The sequence below is a fragment of the Corvus hawaiiensis genome, chromosome Z (assembly GCF_020740725.1).
Source record: "Corvus hawaiiensis isolate bCorHaw1 chromosome Z, bCorHaw1.pri.cur, whole genome shotgun sequence".
NCBI lineage: Eukaryota > Metazoa > Chordata > Aves > Passeriformes > Corvidae > Corvus > Corvus hawaiiensis.
The window spans coordinates 62,960,933-62,986,016 of record NC_063255.1 but is presented as its reverse complement, the minus strand read 5'-3'; the positions used below and the strand labels follow the sequence as shown (position 1 = coordinate 62,986,016).

General features: G+C 38.3%; 1 long non-coding RNA gene across 1 annotated transcript in view; it reads right to left on the bottom strand.

Annotated features, from left to right (window-relative positions):
• Window positions 1-792: 792 nt before the first annotated feature.
• The window catches only part of LOC125320469, a 74,687-nt gene continuing 50,395 nt past the window's right edge, over window positions 793-25,084 (bottom strand). The window contains exon 3 of the long non-coding RNA XR_007201121.1: window positions 793-936. This is a non-coding gene — a long non-coding RNA (uncharacterized LOC125320469). The remainder of the gene's footprint in view (window positions 937-25,084) is intronic.

Genomic DNA, 25,084 nt, shown 5'->3' with positions numbered 1-25,084 from the left:
GCTTTCCCCTCAACCAAAAGTACTGAATCTAGTACTGTATCTGTTACATCAAAAATAAATAGACCTCTCCAGATTTCTGGGTAAGCATATCCGCACACATTAAATGTCAAATTATGCTGTACTGTGTGTCAACGGATTAATATCCTTTACAAATTATCTGAAGTTATACTGAAATTTTTCCAGGAAGTGATCATTTGGGCTTTGATTGGAGTCTGTGACCCTACTCAAAAAACTGATATTTAGACTAAGGAAGAAATGCACTTTTAGCCTTTTACTGAACATCAAATGTCCCTGCTTTCAGACTTCATTGATGACTGTATTGGGTTTACATGGCAAGGTTTTGGTGGTGAGGGGCTGCAGAGGTGGCTTTTTTGAAAAGATGCTAAAACATTCCACTATGTCTGACACAGTATCAGACAGTGCTGTCTGGCTCCAAGAGGGACCCATGACTGACCAAGGATAAGCTGTCAGTGGTGATGGTAGCACCACTGCAATAATATTGCAGATTTAAGAAGGGGGAAAAAAATTGCTGTGAAGCAGCAGCTAGAAGAGAGGTGTGAGAATATGTGAGAGAAACAGCTCTGCAGACACCAAGGTCAGTGCAGAAGGAGGGGGACAGAGGTGCTCCAGGCATTGAAGCTGAGATTCCCCTCCAGCCCATTCTAAAGACCATGGTGAGGAAGGATGCCCCCCCTGCAGCCCATGGAGGTCCATGCAGGGGCAGATGTGCACCTGCAGCCCATGGAGGAACCCCATGCTAGAACAACAGAATAGTCTCTTACCCCATGAAAAGACCACACTGGAGAAGGTTTGCTGGCAGGACTTGCGACTCTGCAGGGAATTCACACCGGAACAGTCTGTTCCTGAAGGACTGGATCGTGTGGAAAGAGACCCACACTGAAGCATTCCTGGAGGACTGCCCGCCATAGGTGGAACCTGCAGGAACAGGAGCAGGGAAAGAACACGAGGAAGAAGTACCAGGGACAACGAACTGACTGCAGCCTCCATTGCCTATCCCCATGTGCCACTGTAGAAAAAGAAATGGTGAAATTGGGAATGAAGTTGAGCTTGAGAAGAAGGGACCGGGGAGGGAGGGGATTTGTTTTTAGATTTGTTTTTACTTCTAATTACCCTACTCTGGCAATAAATGAAATTAATTTTTGCAAGTCAAGTCTGTTTTGGTTGTGACAGTAACTCGTGAATGATATTTCCCTGTCCTTTATGTGACATTTTTGTTTTATTTTCTCTCCCCTGTTCAGCTGAGGATGGGGAATGATACAACAGTTTAATGGACACTTCCCTTCCAGCCAAGGTCAACCCTCCAGCCAAGGTCAACCCACCACAATGTCTTGAGCAAAAACTCTGGAATAGGACACTCTAAGTTTTTAGTTAAAATTTAGTACAAACCTAGAGTCAGATTCTGTGAGGTTGTTGTACCTATTGGTACAGCAATGACGCAACTTTAAATCTGAAATACTAAGACAGAGAAGCTGAGTTCACAGGTGTCTATAGGCTTTCTTCATAGATAATGGGAAAAAGCCATGCCCATTAAGAGAGCCAGTGCATTTAGTGAAGGGTATAAGTTCAAGGAGAGAAAAATGTATGTTTAAAATCCTTTTTCTATCCTGAGTTTAAGCATCCCCTACAGTAAACATCTACATGAAAATAGAATTCGCAACTTAAATCTGCTTCTTTAAATTATATGACTTTGTCACAATTGGTGAAACAAGTGTCTCAGCCACTGTGTGAATCAGTTGCCTAAAAACTTTTGTGTGTCTAGGTCTCAGTTTTCAAATGTCTCAGTATACAAATTCTATTCTGCATCAATCTGTTTGCAGTGATGAATATTTTTGTCACAGAATTGTGAAGATACATCTTTTTCTCTTTGGTCTTTCAGTAAAATGCTGCAGATTATTTACCTCATTCTCCTAAATGTGTATATCCAAAAATTGTGATAAATTATTTGGCCTCTTTCAACTGCAATTGCAGCAAAGAAGTGATTGTGCATAAATCCATTTGCTAGAATGATGGAACCCTATTTGCATATTTCAACAAATTAAGTGCATTCTTTATTGCTATCTAAAATGTCTTCTCAATTAAAATATTTTATTGAAATTAAGGTGTTTTAACTGTAGAAGGCTGAAATTTCCTTTTCTGTCATCTTCATGCCCCCCATCAACTTATTTTTTAATTTTTCTGGCAGAATTTCATATACAGCAATCATGTATGTTAATTTTAAAGTTAGGTTGAACAAAAACTGCAGAAAGAAAAGTCAGTAAATAGCACTGCACAGAAAGTTGTGAATTGAATGACTGACTTCTAGCAGGTTTCATGCCAGACATCTGTGGTTCATTCTCCCTAGATGTCCTACTAGTTCAGGACCCTTGTCAAGTTTGTTTGTGTACATTTAGGTGATGAGAGCTTAAATAGAGAATTTCAGTATTACTTGGTATTGGTAAAAAGGGCTGTTCTAAGTTTTGTTGTTGTTGAATCTGTCAAAAGGCACTAGACACCAACCCAAACTGCAGAATCATTTATTTCTGTATACACATGCCTTTAAAGTTTAGATAAAGTGAATTGTTGTAAAGATGCTCTGCCATAAATTATAGCTGACAGTGGTAGTGATTAAGGCACATAGTTTGATTGCATACATTAATCTCTACAACTTTCATCAAGTCTAATTTAATTACCCACAGGTATATGTTTCTTTTTAATTTATTAGCTTTGTCAGTAATCAGTTGCACTGTGTGCTATTACTTGCAAAAGGTGAAACCCAGCTACATTCATGGAAAAACCAGACACTGAACAGGAAAATGAAAAAAGTTAAGTGTCACAGCCCTCGAGTGTACAATAACAATGTTAAACTCACAAAATGAGACTATATATTTAATCACAAAGGACTGACAGATACCCTGATTAAGACCAGTGCACTCTCCCAGGAAAAAGCCATCTGAGAAGGCTTAATCATTTTCTGAATGTGGAAACAGTTGCTGTTTTTAGAATATCCTGCCCAGGTGTCATCAAACGTACAGATTTATATATTTTAACCAACTTTATGCCACTATTTGGACCTGGCTATTTGTTTCTTAGCTGACAATGCTGTCTTTTCCTCACGATCAAGTGATCATGAAGAGGGATGTTAATTTTAATAGACTATTATTAGGACCCAAATATTCAGCATGACCATCATTTTAGGTCTCATATATATGCTATTCATATTATCTTGAATTTTCTTTGTAACGCAGATCAGATATTTTAAGAATTTTTGTAAAACAGAAATGCCTGTTCCAGTACTCTATTGGATTTGTAGACAGTAACATTTGCAAGACTATTCAAAAGCATTGTCCAGTCAGTCTTTTAAATTTACTATTACACAGTTTCATAAAAGATCCATGTCTTTTACTTACAAAGTCCCTAACCAAAAGGAAGATTGTGGGGGGTTAGGATGTGGGGGTGTGTGGGGCTTTTTTTGTTTGTTTGTTTGTTTCCCTATGCATTCTATTCTTCTAATGACATAGACATAGAGGGGTATTTGGTGCTTTTTTATTAAAATGAACTTTAATTGTGATTAAATCACTAGGAAGTAGATTGTTTAATGTTATTGTTTCCACAATGACATGGAAAAAACAAAGTAAACAAAACCAATTGTGTACTAGTAGGTGAGTAACTATTGTAGCCCCAAACTCTGTTTCCTATATGTGAATTCATAATATTTTTGTACTGTAAATTTATTGCTGACAGAGGATTTACCTTTTTTTGGTTTTTTTTACATAACTCAAGAATTTTTAGTGCTTACTGGCTCTTAAATAATGCACAGTAAACCATTTCAAACAAATACCATGTTGAAGATCCACAAGGGAAATAAGAGTCTTCCTAAATTCCACAGTACATGCAATTATTATTAAACTTGTTTAGTGAAACATGAAAATAAACTGCTTACTTGTGGCAAATGGATTCAATTACTGCACTAGCTGCCAGACAGAAATAAGCCTTCTTATGAAGTAAATATGTTATACTACATGGCTATAAATTCAAGAAAAAAAATTAATATAGTGCATGTACACTATTACTGTTGTTGAGCAATAAGTGCAGTAGCTCCCAGTCTCGGGGAAAAAATAGAACTAATTAGGACTTGCAAAGGAGTGAATGATTGTATTCAATGGTATGCCAAACTTCATAAAAAAATATATAGCATGATCCTAGAGTAATGCACACATAAGGGCTGGAGGGAAGCTTTCAGTATGAAAACTGTATACAAACCATATGAGGACTACTTCAAGTAGTAGAGAGTGCTATGTCTGTATTTTTTTATTTCTTTCTTTACTGTTTTTTTTTTAATGAATAAAAACATTATACCATGGAGCTTACTCTAAAAGTGTAGTTACTTTCCACAAGGCTATAAGGTGATGAGCAGTTTGCCAGACTAAGTGAGAAAAGAGCAGCTCTGGGCCAGGGGAGAGGACAGGCAGCTCAGAAGGCAAATCCCAGGCTGAGTGAAAGAGCAGAGAAAGGTGCTGTGGGACCAACAAGAATTCTTACTGGACAACTAAATTAAAGAAAATACCTATCAAAGCCAAAAAACTCATTTGGCCTAGGGGCATGTTACATAGGAAGAGAATCCATAAGTTCAGAACAAGATAGAAAGTGCAAAATGGCTAAAACCAGTGAATGGACACCACCATTCTCAAACTGAGAATCAGCATAAGAAAAATAAAAGTATCTAAAAATGAAGGTTCTTCATAAACCTATATATTCCTGTAATAATTTGTGTTTCTGTATTTTTCAACTGTTACTGTTTCATGCAGAAAATTACTGCTGTATTGAGAGGCCAAGAAAAGAAAAAAAAATATTGCTTATTCATAAAAGCCTCTAATACTTTTAATCAATTTACAGAAGTAACCTTGCAATGTAAGATATTGAGACAACTTTAAACGCACCTGAACAAGAAGTTAAAATGTTTATATTGATTGGTATAGCAATTAAAAGCCCATATATTCTACAATAGCTATTCTGCTCAATTTCTTCATGTAGTCTAAAGGTCTAAACCCATTATCTTTAAGCCACCATGGATTATGTGGGTTGTTATAATGCTATATCATGCAGACAGTATATTGTTAGCCAAAAAAGTTTTTCACTATTTAGAGATCTTGTCTTTATCTCTTTTCCTTTCTTGTCTGTACAGAATGTTGCCAGGAGCATTGCGGGTTTTGACATCAGTATTAATTAAAGGCAAATAATGAGGGATAATGAAAATAAAGGTGAGGGGAGAGGGAAACTAATACAGATTTCTACAAGCAATTGCACAGCTTTAAAAGTCACGTTTCAAACTTTGCAAATATACACTGAGAGAAATAAACAAACTCTTCACCCAGACAATAGAGTTGTGACTTTATAGTCACAATTATCTCATTCTTTTCTCTCATGCTGTGCTGTTTTTGTCTGCAGTAGAGTTAATTTTCTTCACACTGGCCAGTATGAGCGTATACTTTGTTTATGCTGAACACAGTAATGATAACAGAGATGTTTTTATTTTCTCTTAGCAGATCTTACACAGAGCCAAGGCCTTTTTTGTTTTTCATACAGCCACCCAGGTGAGGAAACTGGAGGTGCATGGGAAACTGGAAGGAGATGCAGTCTGGACAAGTGACCACAACCAACCAAAGAAATCTTCCAGACCATATGACATCATGCAAAGTATATAAAGAGGGGGGAGAAGAAGGAGAAAGAGGGGAACAGTTGGAGTGATGACATTTGTCTTCTCAAGTCATTTTTAAGAGCAAAGGAGACAAATAGTGTGCAACACAAAATTTAAATAATGCTAAAATATTAAGTAGTAAGCAATTTGCCCCAGCCCTGTGCAACATAAGATGTACTTGTTGGCTAGACATATATGAAAACTTTGACGTGATGGGGCCCTGGTCTCCTGGAGATGGCTGAACACCTGCCTGCCCATAGGAAGTACTGCTTTATTTCCTTGTTTTGTTTTGCTTGTGTGTGAAGCTTTTGCTTTCCCTATTAGTATTACGGCTGGTGAGGGGGTCAGTGGCTCTGACCCAGGAAGAGGTGACCAGTTTGGAGAGATGGTCCCAAAAGGAATCGCCTTCCCGATGCCCGGTGTCTTCCCTCAGCTGCTGGCAGGAGGGCCCTTGCAGAGGCTGTCAGCTCTTTAGTGATTATCAGCTCATGATTTCAGCTCAGCTCTGCAGGGCAGCCTCCAGGCCAGACCAGAGAGAGACGAGAGGCTCGTGTGGCTGGTTCCACATGAGGTAGCTTTATTGTGGGTCCCCTCCAGTGAAGAGGAAAGCCAGGGACAAGAGCTCTCTCTCGTAGGGCCAGAGGGCTTGCTTTTATAGGGATACAGGGGATGGGTGAGGACCAATGGGTTATAGAGGATCTGGGATGGGTGAGGACCAATGGGTTGCAAAGGATCTGCATAGTGTCTTCTAAAGGATTGTGGGTCTGTCTTTTCTTGTGGTGACCACAGAAGTGGTTGCCTTTCCAGGGAGTCCTGCTGGGCGATTGCGAAATCTCTTATCTCAGCAGAGATCCCTCCAGGGCAGGGGCTGGGCATACCCCACACCCTATTAAACTGTCTTTATATCAGCCCATGAGTTTTCTACCTTTTACTCTTCCAATTCTGTCTCACTGATGGATGAGTGAGCAAGAGGCTGCATGGGGCTTCGTTTCTGCATAAGGTTAAAACAGGACAGGTGTAGATAAGGTTGAATCTATGAAGACAGTATAAAGAGTGGAATTTTTACTCTTCAGGTGTCAGAACTGAACAAAAATGAAGAGCCCGAAGGAACATTGCTTATTGGATCAAGTTATTGCCTGTTTACCAGAGATGGGGTTAGACTGGCCTCATTTTACATTCCATCGGGTGAAATAGGTGCTCTTCGCATTTAAGAGACAGATCAGGAAGTTTACTCTGATCCAGGTTCTTCCTTTCTTCTTGTCATAGTTCTTTAAGCACCACAATAAACTAACTGTACTGAGAGATTATTTCTCAGATTAATTATCACTCAGAAGTAACATTAATTATAGAAGAAAAGCATTTAACATATTGAAGAGCAAAAGTTTACTTGTACTTCTTTAACAAAATTTTAAAATAGAAGGAAAATGAGGATATGCAGACATTCTAGCAAGGAAACACATTAGCCATCTAACTAGTACTGCCAAGTCTGTTCAGAGACCTGCTCAGAATCAAGACAGATTGAGCATCATCTTTTTTATGATGTAAAGTCAGCTTCTGTTGTCTTAATCAGAGACAATGCAGTAACATCACTCATCCCTTTAATGTATACATTCATGCTATAATTGTGACGATCTCCAGTGAAAGGTCGATAAGAGAAATTAGGTCTTGGTGACTAGCAAGTTAAAAAGTGACACTATAGTTACAAAGGGAATATTGTTAATATACCATGTATTTTTTATCTCTAATAAAAGGGAAAAGAATGAAAATTAAGTCATTTTCCGGAGCAAAGGAGACAAATAGTGTGTAATACAAAGTTTGAATAATGCTAAAACTGAAAGCAGATAGCTATTTGCCCCAGCCCTGTGCAACACACTATGTTCTTGTTGTCTAGAATTATAGGAAAAGTTTGGCTTCACTGAAAATAGACAGAAGGATGTGCTTTTTAAACTGACTATATTGATTTATAATTGTCAAAAATTTTTAAGAACTCTTTCCCCAGAACAACTGACCACTCTGTATCTTAAACTTAACATCTCTTAAACATATCTTTCAGGTTACTCTACAAAATAGATACAATACTTTCTTTTGAGGCATTAAAATAATTTCGTTTATAAAGGAAACTCATCTCTTTAGAATGGATGAAGCACTCCTCCCATAAAAATGGAGACCTAATCTCAATGACAGAAGTGCATGGGTCATATTAAGCGTAAAACTTTCTCTAGCTCAGAGCAAATGTCTATGCAAATGATACAATGCCTATGTAAAACGTACAATTAGCAAGATATAGACTTATTAAGATATTTCCTTTTTTAGTTCCTTGCTGTAACTTCAGAGGGAATGAATTGTCTTTTTCCACCAGTAATTCTTTTCCACAGGAGAATTTGAAATCTGCTCAATTTTCAGGATGCTTTGTTGTTAGCAGACATTGTTGTTTTCAAATCACTGCATTCTCAAACAGGCTGTGCACTGAAAATGGAAAATATGGAAACTGGAAATTGACATGCTTTACAGAAGTCTGAGAAAGAATGCTTCTCCACTTAGTAGCTCAGGCAGAACATGTAATTATATTCACATCTTCCAGGAACATTGGTTTAGTGTTAGATTGCTGTAGTGCTGCCCATGTGCAATACATTTTAGTTCTGTCATTCAGAACTAGCTTAGTGACTATGTTAGATTTACTTTGAAATTCTGCAACAGATTATTGAACAATTCTATCCATGTAGAAAACAATTACTTTCCAGTTAAATTTGCCATAAAGTTTTCTCGCTTCATGTCTCCCTATACTTTACAGGCTATTTTCAAAGACGAGTTTATTACTGCAAGGGTCAAGAAGTTTGGTTGCTGCCCTCACAAAGCAGTTTTAATGAATCCAATAGTTTACATATTTTTCAGAATACCATCTTCCACAAAAGTTTGTATAGAGTTATGATGTAGATGCATACAATCTGTGAGCAACAATACTTCTGCTAGGGAAGTTAATCACAATTTCTAAGAGAAAACTTGTTTTGCCAATGGAATTGTGAAATTACTATTTGAAAATTGTTTTAATAGCTACATATTCCCTTCATAAGTAATTATATCTACTTTCTCATTACTCTGTGATGAAGGAAATTTTTGTCTAAGCCTTATCAACAGAAAACTGAGGCAAATGGAAGATCAAGGTCAAAAAGGGAAACATCCTTAGTCATTGTCAGCATTGTAATGCTATCTTGACAACACAAAGTTCTCATTTTGGTGCCTATCTTTCAGAAAATACCTTTCTGGAATAGCTAAGTCAAGCATGAGGCACAAAGGTGATGAATTCAGAGAAATGGAAATAGCTTCCTGTACATGAAGGATGAGAAATCACCTCAAAAGTTAAAGAAAAAAACCACAGAACAAATCATAAATATCTGTAATTCCTATGCCATTGATATTAAACGTACTTCATGGGACTCCTTATAAAGATACTTAGAAGTTCATATTTCTGCACATATTTCATGAGCATTCTGTCCATGTCATGACTTTTTTTAAAATTTTAGCTTAACCTATTGTTCTCTCTAAGAAAATGAGAGGCCTAACAAATGTAGCATCCTACAGTATTTAATATTTTCAATGTAGTATCACATAGTAACTTTTAAGTAAAGTGCTGAGATATCATTAGGTTAGATAGAGTGTAATGTGAATTGAGAATTGGCAAGACTATGAGGATCAAAGGTCTATGAACAGTGGCACAGTCCAGCTGGAGACCAGTTACGATGGGATTCTGTCACAGAGCTGATCTGGGATCAGTATTATTTCACTACTATTTAATTATTTGTTTCGTTGTTTTAATTACAACCTAGATGATTGGATAAGCTGCAACCTCAGCAAATCTGTGGATGATACCTAGTCTTGATATGTGATCAATTGTTGCAATTATTAAAGGATCAGGGGCATGGATCATTGATAGAATTATGGGATCAATAAAAGAACTATACAAGCAATAAGCCTGCAAGCAGAAGGCCTGTGTGTGAGAAAAAACTCTCCATGAGAAAATTCTGGTGTGAAGAAAACAAGCAGGGCTGGGAATAGAGGGAGTTTTGAAAAGGTACAGCTGTGCAGATAAGATGTTCTGACCAGGAAGCTTGCCAATGTAAGTCCAATTATGTAGAAGTAGAAATGTGTTTTGATAAGCTTTAAGCCACTTAGGAGTTAACAAGCTGGGATACTATATAAGTGTCTTTGGATTGCTAATAAACGGAGTTTTGCGCTTATCAACCACATTGGCTTTGGACTGCATTCCTCCTCCCGCTGGGATCCCCGGGTTCTCGTCCTTTTACAATTCCAACAGTCAATACACTGGAGGACAGAGCTAATATGCAGAGGGGCCCAGAAAGGCTGGAGAAGCAACCCAGCCCCTAGGACAGACAAAGCCCAGCAGCAGAACAGGCTGGGGCTGACTGGCTGAGAGCAGTTCTGCAGAACTAGCTCTGAAGACAGCAGGTTGGCAGTGTCCATGCAGAAAGGTAGCCTCCTGTCTGGGGCTGCGTATGCAGGGATGGAGTCAGCATGTCTGGAAAGAGATCTTGCCCTTGCTGCGATCTCCCCTGCATGACACAAACACTGTCATAATGGTGTGTGTCCCACAGAGGCCTCTGAAGCAATCTGAACTGGAGCACTGGACATTCAAGGAGAGGACTGCAAGATCTGGGTGTGTTCAGCCTTTAAGAGAAAGGAGGATGAGAGGAAGCATGATTGCTATCCTCAGGTATCTAATGTGAAAGTATAGAGAAGATTACATCTCTTTCCACACTTATCAAGCAGATGAACAGCAGAATGGGGACTGCGGGACCAAAGTGTTTTCCATGTAAGTCTGTGACACCCAATGAGATTGATTCCAGAATGATGAGGGAACTGTCTGATGTAGTTGCCAAGCCACACTCCATGGTACTCAAAAAGTCACGGCAGTCCGGTGAAGACCTAGGTGACTGGAAAAGAAAGGAAAACATTTAGCCATCTTTAAAAAGGGGTAGAAGGGAGAACCCTGGGAACTACTGACCTGTCAGCCTGCCCTCTGTGCCTGGGAAGATCATGGAACAGACGCTACCAGAAGCTGCCCAGAAGGCACATGGAGGACAGGGAGGTGATTTGAGAACTATGGATGTCATTTATCTTAACTTCTGTAAAGCCTTTGAAACAGTCCCCCACAACATCCTTCTCTCTTAAATTGAAGAGTTATGCATTTGATGGGTGGACTGTTCAGTGGATGAGAAATTGCTTGGAAGGTGTCTATTCGGAGCATAGTAGTCAATGGCTTACTCTCTAAATGGGTATCAGTAACACGTAGTATCCCACAGCGGTCTGCATTGAGAGAAATCCTTTTCAACATATTTGTTAATGACACAGACAAAGGGTTTAAGTGCACCCTCAGCAAATTTGCAGATGACACCAAACTGAGTGGTGTGGTTGACACGTCTGAAGGATGGGATGCCGTTGACCTGGGCAAGCTTTAGAAGTCGGACCATGGGAATCTCAGGAAGTTTACAAAGACCAAGTACAAGGTCCTGCACTTGGGTTAGGGCAACCCATGGTTTTGATAAAGACTGGGAGATGAGCAGATTGAGAGCAGCGCTGATGAGAAGGTCATGAGGGTGCTGGTGGATAAGAGGCTAGGCATGACCCCAAAATGTGCACTTGCAGCCTAGAAAGTCAATTGTATCCTGAGAGGGAGGGGATTCTGCCCCTCTGCTCTGCTGAGACCCCACTGCAGTGCTACATCCAGCTCTGGGGTCCTCAGCACGGGAGGGACAGGGACCTGTTGGAGCAAGTCCAAAGGAGGGCCATCAAACATGATTAGAGAGAGGGAGCGTCTCTCATAGAAAGAAAGGCTAAGAGAAATGTGATTACTCAGCCTGGAAAAGAGAAGGCTTCAGGGTGACCTAATTATGCCTTCCGGTATTCGGACCGAGCCTACAAGAAAGGTGGAGAGAAACTTTACAAGGACATGCAATGACAGGAGAAGGGGAATTGGTTTCAAACTGAAAGAGATTAGTTTTAGATTAGATATTAAGAAGGAATTCTTTACTGTGAATGTGGGGAAGCATTGGAGCAGGTTTCCCAGGGAAATTGTTGACTCTCAGTTCCTGGAGGTGTTCAAGGCCGGGTTCGATGGAGCTGTGGTCCAGTAAAAGGTTTACCTACCTATGGCAGGAGGGTTGGAACTAGGTGATTTTTAGGTCCTTTCCAACTCAACCCATACTATGATTCCATGATTCTATGAAGATGGAGCTGTACAGTGAAACAAGGAGGGAGGACATACAAAAAAGTGAGGTTTCGCCCAGGTAGAAAATGAAATTATTTGCACATTATGGGTAGTCAGAGATTTGAAGAGGTTAGTCATAACAGCTTTGCAACAGCCATCTTTGATTTTATACAAAAATCAGTGGGGAAAAAAGTTTTAAAAACTTGATCAAGTTGTGCTTTCTTTGAGCACAGGACCAGATGACCACCAGAAATATTTTCCAAAGTACATTTTTCCATGATTCCATATTACAGAAAAGTTACCTCCAGTGTGGTTATTTTATATGGCTTCTTGCAACATGTTGCACTTTCTGGAATTGCATCTATATCTGATGACTATATGATAATTTTTTATCTTCAAATAATAGGGCTCCAAGACTTATGCATTCATTCCTCTTAATTCTGTTTCAAAAGCTACTTGCACTGTGCACACATACATCTGGGACTAAAGTCACTGATGATTCAGGGTTCACAAATAAGGGAAGAACTCCTGAAGATAAAATTTGTCTAGGTTTTTTTTTCATATTTTAAGTGTTATAGGGTTTATTCTATGACATACTTTCTCAGGTACTCCTGCCTGATTGTTGCGAGCTCAGTGACACCCTAAATACCCAAGATCTTTTCTAATCATGTGAATGCATAATGAAATAGTAAGATTACTGCCTTTTGAAAGAGTAAACTGCATTTGTATTTCAAGAGACAAGACAAGAACTATGTACCATGCTGCAAGTTTCAAATTTTAGGTATCTCATCCTTATACTAGGTTTATAAATTATTAAGTAATATTATCAGCTTATTTTCTTGTTACCAAAACTGGAAACTAATTTAAAAAATTATTAAACCACAAATAAACTTTCAAGTTGGAGAGAATTATGTCCATTTTTCAAGGCATATGGTCTGAAAAATCCTATCTAGACTAAGAAGTCAAAATCACTGTACAACATAAAATGAATTCCCCAAGTAATAATTAAATACTACACTCATTGGTGATTTCTGTATTGACAGCTCAACTGAAATAGGACCACATAGACTCTTGGTTCCTGTGATTACCTTTGGGTACCCCTTTGCAACATAATTTTAGAATACTGTCAGCCATTAATCAAACCACATCATGTCTAGGAGCTTTGAAGTATCATAAAACAGATGAACTTGAAAATGTCAGTATTTGGTGGGCTATAGGGACACGAGGCCTTAAAGGATTAAAGGATATTAGGCAGACAAGAAGAATGAAAGACAAATTGGTACATGTATGTCTGAGGAGACTGAAACCCCTGTCTGTCCCACTGCGTGCAATGTATTTACATTTTGTATTATCTTTTCACTATGTTTTTTTGGTTCCACTAAGTTTGTTTTGGGAGAAGTGTTGGGTGGTATTAAAATATGTATACTATGATCAATCAAATGTAAGATACCATTGAAAGAAACACTGACAAAGTAATTAATGGTTTAACTCACTCTGTGAGTTTTCAATAATAAAGAATAAGTAGAACTTTACTTCTCTTGCAAGGGAAACACATATTGACAATTGTGTTTTGCTGCTGTAAGTTGAAAGACTGGGCTGTTTACGCTCTCTCTCTCCTTTCTGTGGAAGTAGCTTAATGAAATGAAAACAACAATGGCATGACTGTTGTCTGATATATCGAAATGTTATATAGAACAGTTTGCTTCTGGGTATTTCACTACATATTTGGTTGAATAAAAGATGCATGATGTCAAACACAAGATCTAAATCACCTTGTGTTCAGGTGTTTTCTCTCCTTACTGATCAGCAACCTATGAGATAGAAGAAAAGCTGTGAAGGTTATCTGCTGAAAATTTTTTGTGCCAGAGGACTATTTCCCTCATGTAATTGCACAAGAGTTTAGTAACATTTTCAAGCATTTCCCTTTCCTATGCAGAGCTTCCTTCAAAGCTCTGACATAGCATTGTTCTTACATTACAGCAAAGGACAAACCTCTAGTGATTTGAAGCTGCTGACATCTTCTTTTAGCAGCCCTGTGAGGGTGATTATTTTGCATGACAAAGAAAGTCCATATTCATTATAATTTATACTAAAGGCTGCATCATTGTGTGTAGATTTATATAAGAATTTAAAAACTCAGACTCCTTGTAGGAAAAACATTTCATGGACTTAATATACCATATCTGTAAAGGGAAAAATTTTAGCAGTTTAGAGCAACTGGATATTTTTTACTCACTTTTATAGAAAACCAATAGAATTGCCTGCCTAGGGGAGGTGAAAAGATTGCAGAGAAAATCATCAACTAGTTAATACTTTATGTCAAAAAACTGAAATAAAGTTAAAATAGAAATGTTCCTAGCACCTGAAGATGGCATCAGTGACTGGTGGTCTGAAAAAAATCATGTTTCTACATAAACTTTATACTTTTTTAAATTGCTCCCCCATGCTAGTCTTTGTTTGGTATATAAGGTACCAACTCAAACATATTATATAAACAGAGCATTGAAAGAAAAGAAATACCATGAGAAGAATAGAGATTACTCTCTTGGGCTGAGACATTTCTTAACTACCAATCTATTATTTATTGAATATGTGATAGGAATAGGTTGTTCACCTCTTCATAATGTGAACAGACTGAAGTATCAGCTAGGGTAAATAAAGCTATGACCTCTATTTTAAAAATTGATATAGTATTATTGAATTGAGGAGGTCATTTACATAGTAGTTTTCTCAAAAATATATGTAAGGCTGATAGATGTCATCAAAACCTTTACAACAAGTTATTGCTTATTATCAAGCTATTGAAACTACATGTCAGTATAGTATTTGCTAAAGGTAAATAAAGAAGCCCTTTGTTCCAATACTATGATTGCCAAATGTTTTTCAGAATTAATCAAGAGTAAGCTACTGGTAAATATTATAAAGAGAAATTACAACTATATCTTATGTTAAATGTAGATTTTAAATTCTCCAGATTTCCAACACAAAAGACTTCACCCAGTCTGATAGCACAGTATAAAATTCTAGATATCCTATGCTTTTATAATAAATGCTTACAGATCATCTGCTCATCCGTGATGTTTTCCATTTTGCTTTCTTCCCCTACTTTTCTGCATCTCAGGTGCTTATACAAATCAAAGAATAAGAAAGCAAAACATGAGAATTTTGAAATAAGGAAAAAAAGGAAAATATATAACTTCACGTGTTTCTGAGAAAGATTATTGTAGCTCTAACACAGCAAATGTGGTTGCAGTACTCTGAAAGACAGCTGGACTAATGAAGAGAAATCAAACATGTTTTGGTCTGGCCAAACTCTCTATTTTGTTTAATATTCTGACACAAAATAAATACTGTTATCCCTCCTTGGTCTGAGGAATTCCTTTAGGCTTGTGAGTTTTCTGTTTCTAATAAAACAGTATGCTGATGGTGGAATATGTAATGCCTTTGGATAAGGTGGAAAAAAATAAAGTGTGAATAAAGACTTCCGGCTCCACCAACACATGAGGTACCAAGTAATAGGTGGCATTCACTTCACTACTGGCTCTAACTATATCTTTTAAAGTAAGAAGTTTAGAAGTCCTTTTTTGTCAGATTTATGAAACCATGATTCTGTGCCTTGTAATTCTTCACTCTTTCTTTCTGCTTCTGGTTATTTTTCAGTTGTGGTTTTTCTGATAGACCTATCACAGAATCACAGTGACTGATACTGACCATCACCTCCTCACATTGTCTAGACATATCCAGTAAGGTTTCAGTGTCTCCAAGGACAGGCATACTACAGCCTCCTGAGGAAAGATGTTCCACTGCTTGATAACCCTAACACTGAAATCTCTTTTTCTTCTGTTTAGAATTATTTTCACATATCTCATTTGTGTCACTTGCCTCTTGTCTTGTCTCTGGACACCACTGAGAAGTTTGTTTCTTTCTTTTTAATGCAGTCCCCTAAATATATATACACCCGAATAAGAGCCTCCTGAGCCTTTCCTCCAGGATGTACCCTCACAGCTCTCCCAGCCTCTCTGCCTTGTGACAGATATTCTGGTCACTTCATCATCTCCATGGTTCCCCAGAGGACTCTCTCCAGTATGAAAGAATACTAGAATAGTTTGAGGTGGAAGGGACATTTTAAAGGTCATCCAGCAGCGATCAGGGACATTTTCGACTTGATCATGTTGCTCAAAGGTCAGCCTGATCTTGAATGTTTCTAGGGGTGGGGCATTGTTGGGGTTTTAGGAGTTCTAGGTTTTTTTTCTGTTAAAGGAATTTTCCCCATACATGTTCCTAGGGGGACAAATTGCTGGGCACTTCAGAAAAACAAAAGAGCTAGCCATTGAGGTGGGATGCATTTGGCTACTCTTTTGTTTCACCTGGGTGTGTGGACAGTCGGTCCCCAGTGTTTGGACGGAGAGGGAGGCTGCTTTCTTCAGCTGCTTTTTTTCCTTCTGCCAGAGAAACCCCGGGATCCCAAGCCTGCCTTCCCTGCCCCGCTGGGAGCTGGGCCGTGGCTGTCCTGCCCCTGCCATTGCTTTGAGCCTTCGCTGTGTTGTAGCCCTGCTCGCTCTGCCTGCCCAGACCGCTGGGGGGTTCCCACCGCAGCTCCGCAGTTTGGATACATCTTGTCTGCCACCCAGGATTTGTGCTTGTCCCTGCCGTTCCAGCCTGCTGTTCCCGAGGGTCTGGCCGGACACCGGGATCGGCTGCCCAGGGGTTTGTGAAGCCTTTGTCCCATCCCTTCCCGGGATCCCAGGGCACCGGTGCCGCATGCTCCCCGAGCTCGCTCCGGAGCGCCCCCTGCAGCCGCGGGGGAACCATCGCACCTGCCCTGCTCACCAGGAGCCGCCAGCGCCCCTGCCGGCTGCGAGCGGAACTGCACCCGAGGGGAAAGGGCCCGACAGCCGAGAGGGCTGGCACTGGGTTTGTGATTGTTTGCTGTTACTGCCAGAGTTGTTGTTTTGTTAGACTGGTTATATATATATGCATATATATATATGTATTGTAAAGAACTGTTATTCCTGTTTCCCACATCTTTGCCTAAAGGCCCTTGATTTCAAAATTATAATAACTTGGAGGGAAAGGGGTTATATCTGCCACTTCAAGGGAGGCTTCTGCCTTCCTTAGCAGACACCTGTCTTTCAAACCAAGACAGCGCACCACTCAGCTTGGTACTGTCTTTGAATTTGCTGAGAGTTTCACTCAATCTCTCTATGCCATTGATGATGACAATAAAAAGCACTGGTCTCGAACCCCAGAGGGACACCCCTTTTCAATGATGTCCATCTGGATATTGAGCCGCAGATCACTATGCTCCGAATAGACACCTTCCAAGCAATTTCTCATCCACTGAACAGTCCACCCATCAAATGCATAACTCTTCAATTTAAGAGAGAAGGATGTTGTGGGGGACTGTTTCAAAGGCTTTACAGAAGTTAAGATAAATGACATCCATAGTTCTCAAATCACCTCCCTGTCCTCCATGTGCCTTCTGGGCAGCTTCTGGTAGCGTCTGTTCCATGATCTTCCCAGGCACAGAGGGCAGGCTGACAGGTCAGTAGTTCCCAGGGTTCTCCCTTCTACCCCTTTTTAAAGATGGCTAAATGTTTTCCTTTCTTTTCCAGTCACCTAGGTCTTCACCGGACTGCCGTGACTTTTCGAGTACCATGGAGTGTGGCTTGGCAACTACATCAGACAGTTCCCTCATCATTCTGGAATCAATCTCATCAGATTTTATAGACTTATATATGTTCAGGTTCCTCAGCTGGCCGTGAAACTAATCTTGTCCTACAGTGGGAGGACCTTTGCTCCACTAGTCCCCATTCTGAGGTCTATTCACTCTAGAGGTGTGGGAAAAGAGGTTGCCATTGTAGAATGAGGCAAAAAATTTGTTGAGTACCTTAGCCTTCTCACTGACTGTTTTTACCAGTTCGCCTGCCTTGCATAAGGGGATTCCACTTTCTTTAACTGCGTAAGAGGGTTCCACTTTCTTTAACCTTCCTTTTCTGGCTAACACATCTGTTATTCTTTGCATCCCTTGTCAAATTCAGCTCCACCTTCACCCTGATGTTCCTCACCCCATACATATACAACTGGACGGCATCCCTAAGGTCTTCTCAATATACCTGTCCCTTCTTCCACTGCCTGCGCCTTCACTTCTTTCTCATTAGTTCAACCAGCAGGTATATCCATGTATCTCTCTCGTGTGAGGCAGCCCAGCACTGAACACTGCACCCAGATGTATCTCATTTGAGTAGAGTACTAGGGAAGAATTGCCTCTTCTGATCTGCTTGCAATGGTTTCCTAATGTGCCAGAATGGTGTTGTTCCTCTTTGCTGCAAGGGCTGACTCAGGTTCTTACTGTTCCCCAAGACCAAAGGGTCTTTCTCTACACAGCTGTACACGAACTGACCGGCCACCCGCATGGGTTTATTTCTCCTCAGCTGCAAGGCATGTCCCTTTCTTTTGTTGAGTTTAGTGAGGTGGCTGTCTGCCCATGTTCCCAGCCTTTCCAGATTTCTCTCAGAGGCAACACGTGTCTGGTATATCATCTGCTCCTTCCAGTTTCGTTCGTTCCATAAGAGATTGTCATCTCTTTCTAATATAATCAGTGACTTCATCTCAGCAATTGTTTTGCTGCTTCTTACAAAAGCTTGTTGTACTGCATATTTCAGCTTCTATCTAAATACATCAGCTTGTGTTTTCACTTATGGCTATTATAGTTTCGTCTGTCTCATTATACAAAGGTATTAAATGACTTCTGCTAGTTTACACCGACAGAAAGACAGCTATTTTGTTACCAACTCTGATGAAATTGAATCCAACTCACTCCAAATCACAACCCACTATTTTACTGCAGCATTTTAAAATTCACTTGTATCTCCTGCACAAGTCTGTCAAGAATGGCACTAAAAATCACAGCTTTAAATTTGCTTGCATCAAAATTAACAGGCATCTTACCATTAATTCCACTGGAACAACTAAGCCAAACGGTAAGGGCTTAGGAAAAATCCTGCCATATGCGATTTTTAAATATTCATGACTGAGATAAATAAAAAGATATTTTCTCTTGAAGACTGTGTTAGTGCTTTTTTTTTGGGTGAAGGCTTTATTTGCCCCAATATTCCATATTAAAACAGAAAGCTTTGCACCAGTCTAGGAATTCTCAGAAGATAACCATTTGTTTTCCTTTTTTAAATACTTAAGAACAGAAAACACCTTTACATCTTTTTTTTTAAAAAAAAGAACAAGAAAAGGTCCCAGTCCAGGAGTTTTAGCTAAAATTTAGCTAGAATTTGAGCATGAAAGTGCAATTTATACTTCTGTACAACATATATAACTGTACATGTTGGAAACACATTCAAGATACAGATGCTATTTCCCATCTTTATCTCAGATTTTTAGAGGAAATCTGATCGTCTATCATGTCTAAAAAATATCATTACTCATACTCAATTCAACACAGAGACTTTAAAAAAATTAATTTATAGTACAAACCAAATAAACAAAAAGCAAAACTTTTAATAAACTATAAGAAGTGTTTATCAAATTTTTATCTTTTATTCCCTGTTGCTTCTACACTTGAAGCAAGAACTACAAATTAAATTTTTTAAACTTTTTGCTTAAAAAACACTTGTTGTAAGAATTTATTTACTTTCAACATATGAACACCAGAGCCATTCTTCAGTATCAGAATACCTCAGCTTGTATTTTGACAATACGATCTGATCGACTTGTTGACAGGAAACCAAAGTACAATTTTCAGTCCTGTTATTCTTCTGCATTTTGGGGGTCTGGCTTATTTTCCTTGAGAAATAGGGGGAACAGCAAACGTGCATCTTATTCAATAGGTAATTCACAGGTATAAAAAAACCCAAAAACATATTTAATGAACTATATGGAATTTTCGTTTATGGAGTATGAAATAAATACTCTGAGGATGGAGACGTACTTTACATTCTCAGACTAGGATTTGTAGATTATTTTTAACTTTCGGTCAGGAGAGAAACAGCAGAGAATGTGTTCCACTAAGTTTATCCATACTGGTTTTCACTTTATTGCATTGAGTTGTGCCAGTTTTACCTGTCTTTGAATGTCTTTACAGGTTAATCAGTGTCCAAACAGAGAGTACTGACAGTAACTACAATCTTCTTTTCCGGCCTCTACCAAAGCCTTCTGAGTAAAGATCACCCTTTGCTGATTTCCTCTTACTATTCTGAGGAACATGGCAATTATCTAGAAGCTAAGGTAAAATACTCTTTACTAATAAAATAAGAAATCCCTGACAGTGAGAAGACTTTGTTCCACATGCTGTATTTTAGGACCAGTGCCTAGAGTCACTATTTACGTATATGTTTCTTAACACCCAGTCAAAATAAAACCCCATTTTGCTTCTTATAGCCATTAGTTCAAACTGGTGCAATCTGTTTATGGGAAGTATTGTCAGTTTTTCCCATGTATTAAAAGGGCAGAAAACATCTGGACTCCATCCTTAGTGATTTTAAGCAATGTTTCTCTTTAATTTTCAAGTTTTGAAGAGCAAATCACTACATCAAACTCATATTTATAGGATATTGAAGAATTATTCAATATTTTTGCTTTCTTCATTCTTTGCCTCTGCTTATCTCAGTGTTTTAGTTTTGCTGCCACTTGAAAGCATGCGATTGACTGATACAAGGCCTGAAAGAACGTGACAAAGAAAGTCGTCAAGTGCCTTTATGTCAGCATCTTTTCCAGATGATGTGCTAAAAAAGGTTCCGCATCAAGAACAGTGACTTGAAGAGAATGCATAATCTATATTTACACTTTTACTTGCATTTTAAGAAATTCTGCATTTTGTAGAAGTAACATCTAGTTTTAAGTTGTTGAATTTCCTTCAATTCCACTACTTTCCATGCCTCCTCCTTTTTCTTTTCACACTACTGAAATGAGAAAGATGAAGAAACAGGTATATGTTGTGTTTCATTGATTAAGACACAAAATTTGGATATATAGGGAGTGATAATTTAGATGCCTTTGTGTAAATTGGAAAATAACAAGTTCTTTCTTCAGAATTCAATAAACACCTCAGACTCTTAAATGCAGAGCCAGTTTTTTCTCTTTTATATTTTTATGCTATGTCGATCGTTGCTTAAACTAAAGATTTAGCAAAACAACAAAAAATTCAATTTTAAACTCTATGTATAAAGAAAAAATATTTGAATGAAAAAAATTAGCAGATTGCATGAATTTGACAGTGTCCTTTAGTATTGTTTATAAGTAAATAGCCACAAAGTGGATATATTTTAGTTACCAGCAGATTAAGGCACAGCCTGTGCCAAAAGTTACTATGACAGAGGACTGCGCTGTAGATTGTACGGTACAGACAGTAAGAACCATCACTACCAGAGATGTTCAAAGGGGCACATAGAATGGAAAGATTCACCTTGGGTTCAGGCAAGAAGAGAGGTAACCAGTAAATGGCAGATATTTTTGGCTTTGCTGGAGAGTGCCATGTACATGCCACACAAATTACCTGCCACAGCTGACAAATCAGTGGTAGACTTTTTTCTTTCATGTAGCTTTTATTGTATTCAAAATTTCTTAAGTGATTGGCTATCAGATGGCAGGCCACACAAAACAGTTATTCAGGACTACTTAATCATGTCCTGTTACTTGGGTGAACTATCCCTCTACAATGTTGCAAAATCTTGCCTTATGACTTGTGTATGAAATTATGAGCTCTATTTCTAGCTTACCAATTTGTCAATGTTTTTTTGTATGTATGACCTTTTACACTGTTCACTTGCTTTTAAACTTGTGTTCCTTCGTAGTAAGGATGAGGTTTCAGCAGCTGGCTGAGTAAATCTAAGACATCTGCAGAGGGAGGTTGTTTTATGCTGTTTGTGGCTTAGTAATTCTAGCATGTTTTCTGTCTCAGCTCTGCTACTATCTGTTAGCCAACACAGCTCACTAACACAAAAACACACTTCTTCTTTATTGTGCTGAACAGACCCAACAGTATATATGCAAATAATATAATCAGAACAAGCAAGAGACAGTTGTGAGTAGAGAAGGTTATAAAAAGGGAAAACTATCTCTTAAGAGATATGAAACAGATTCATGTACCTGAACATAACTGACAAAACTGACGGAAAATCATGTAAGCAGAAAGGAGAACACCTCACACATCCTAGAGAAAACACATTTTAGAGTAGAAAACCAGCATCGCACAACTGAAGTGTGTTATATATAATCTGTGAGTGGTGACTTTCATTTTTTCCTCCTCACTAATTTCCACTAAAATCAGATTTTAAAAGTAATTGTTTTAAAAGTACAATATCTAATTTCCAAATAACAAATAGAGATGAGGTGTACTTGAACAAGTGCGTACTTCGCTAACCAATCAGGATTGAAAAAAAAAATCCTTATTCAAGGTTTATCTAAGATTATCAACACAGATGGAATTTCACCCTTTTATCTGGCAAAAGTTTAGAACATATTAAAAAGTGTTCAGTACTGATTATAAGAATAGAATAATATAAGACTAGAATAATCTTTCTTCTGTTCCACAGAAGAAATATAATTCTACTATTCTTTACCCCATCATGTGTTTCATTTTTCTGTAAGGAAGCGATTGTAAGGAGATTATATATTGTCATCAGGTCAAAGAAAAGATATTTTAGTAATGACTCCCATGAATTTATTTGTTTGATAACATTGTTGCTGCAAAATCCACTGACATGAGTTTATCATGAATATCAGTTTAATAAAAATTTTTCAGAGAAAAAAAATTCTGGTTCTACACATCCTGTTTTGAGACTCTCATTGGATTTGGTTTGTTCTAATTTTGTCAAGAGACTCTTTTTCAAGAGTTATTGGAAAAGGATGTGCTTTTTCCTGAAGCAAACAAAAAGAACAGCAAAAAAATGGTTAATAATATTTAAATGATCAGCAACAAGTTTTTGAGTCAGATGAAAAAACCATGAATACCACAGGCAGACCTTGAAAATTAGGTTCCAAATGTCGTAACAGCTATATGATGTAAAAATAGTGCGGCAGATCAGAACTATTGAAACTGATAGGTTTTGCTGAAATGTTTATGTTTCAACAAATGTTTTCAGTAGTAGTATTCTTCAAATTTGTGCTGGTCTTACTTCAAGACTACTACCTATTGTGGAATAGCCAATAGTCTGTGAATATGGATGGAATATTTGAAATTATGATTCTGAATAAGGGAATAAATTCCATTAATCTATTTGATATATTGAATGCACAAGCATTACACATTCCTTTAAAATATTTACTTTGTTTGGTTTTTTGTTTTGTTTTGAAATGGAACAGAAATTATTTTGAAACCTTAAAGTGTTTTATTGAGGGAAATTATGTTTCACAGCTGTTGCAGGGAAAAAAAACTAAATAAAAATAAAAATAAAACCAAAATAATAAAGATAACCAAAATAATAATAATAATAATAATAATAATAATAGTAATAGCCAAACTGCCAAAACCACTCCAAATCTTGATTCAATATTAAAATAAGCAGCTAATTTATGACATAAAATTATTACTGCAAAAATGTAGAGATAACTGAATGACAGAATCCTTTGAAAAATATACAGAAAACATACAAAGATACCCTGAAAAGTGTGTTAAACCAGTGAATAGAGAGGTAGGGCAAATAGAAAACCAAACATGAAAACATCAAATCATCATGAGATGCTATAAGAACAGCAGCCAACTGTGCTAAAGAGGATGCATTCTCTTACCTGTGAGTAGGAACAATTAGCATGATACCAGTTAATTTGGCGCTTTGCAGTGGTCAAAAGTGAGACTAGAACATCTAGAATGAGACTGTGGAAAATAACTGAAATACCCAGTAATGCATTAGCATGCTCTGTGCCTGTATGTGTACAACATATTCTGCATGTACCAATTCTGGAATGTGTATTGTTAAACAATTCATCTCAGTAGGTGTTGCTCTCTTGTGGATGTAAATCAAAGCTAAGTCTCTTATTAGCTTCTATGACATGGAACTTTTGTGGTTTTCTTTCCATATCTGAATTTTATGAAGTGCCTGTAGGTGAAGTATACTGATGTATGTGCCAGAAACAAGATTAAATAAACTACAGAGATTTGTATAGAGTTCAGTTGTCTGGCTTTTTCTTTTTTTTTTTGCTTTACACCCATTCATATGCTTATACTAATAAAAAAAGGATAAAGAACTCTGACATTGAAATGACTTCAACTAATCTTACTGCACAGCTTCATAAAATCTGGCAGGAATCCATCAGAAATGGCCTGAACACCTGTGCCATATGGACACAGAGAGGCTGCTGTGGACCATATGTTGGGAAAATGGCCCAGGAAGGATTACCAGTCATTGGATAGGCAGCATGAGGAGCTATGCAAGGAGAATGTCTATCAACACAGCTTCACAACCCAGAATTATCGGCATTTGAGCCAACGGCTGAAATAATCTCATGTGTATGGTCTGGTAAGGAAGAAAGGCCTATCTAACCAAATGGTGTCTGAATACATAATTCATAGACTTTAATTGTGGAATATCAGTGCAGTCAATGTAATTTATAAATAATGACTTTTAAACTAAAATCAACTACACACGAGCTAAATAACCAAAAATCTCCCTAAAAATTATGCAAACTATAAAATATTGGCATTATTACTCAGGGAGGAGGAAGGGGGTGAAGATGAGGCTGTAAGAAAAAAGGTAAACAATTCTGATGCAAAGACTGCAGGCCCATATGCAGTCTTTGAAAAAGTAAACAGTCAATTCTGTGCAAATGCAATTGAAAAGGTGTGGTGGCCGATTGGCCTGTGGCACAAGGGACAGAGAGAGCTCTTGGTAAGACAGTCTCTGGTGCCAGAGACTTACCTGTCAAGGTTAGGGTGACCGGAAAGGCTTCTCCCAGGATGCATTGTTCTGTTATGTTAATCTATCCCAGTTGAGCTCCCCAGGTCGGCTGTTAGCCTCTACCCCTTGTCACTCCCCCAGAGCTTCCCCATGGGTCCGCATTCCCTAGTCCCACCTTTTCCCTGCCCCTGGATAAAACCTCTGAGTTCAGCATTGTTCTTGCCTTTGCCTCTGGAAACTTTCACAGTGTGGAAGCAATAAATGCTCCTTTGCCACGCAAAGATGCTTCCCATCTCTTTGCGACTGGCTTTATACTGAAGC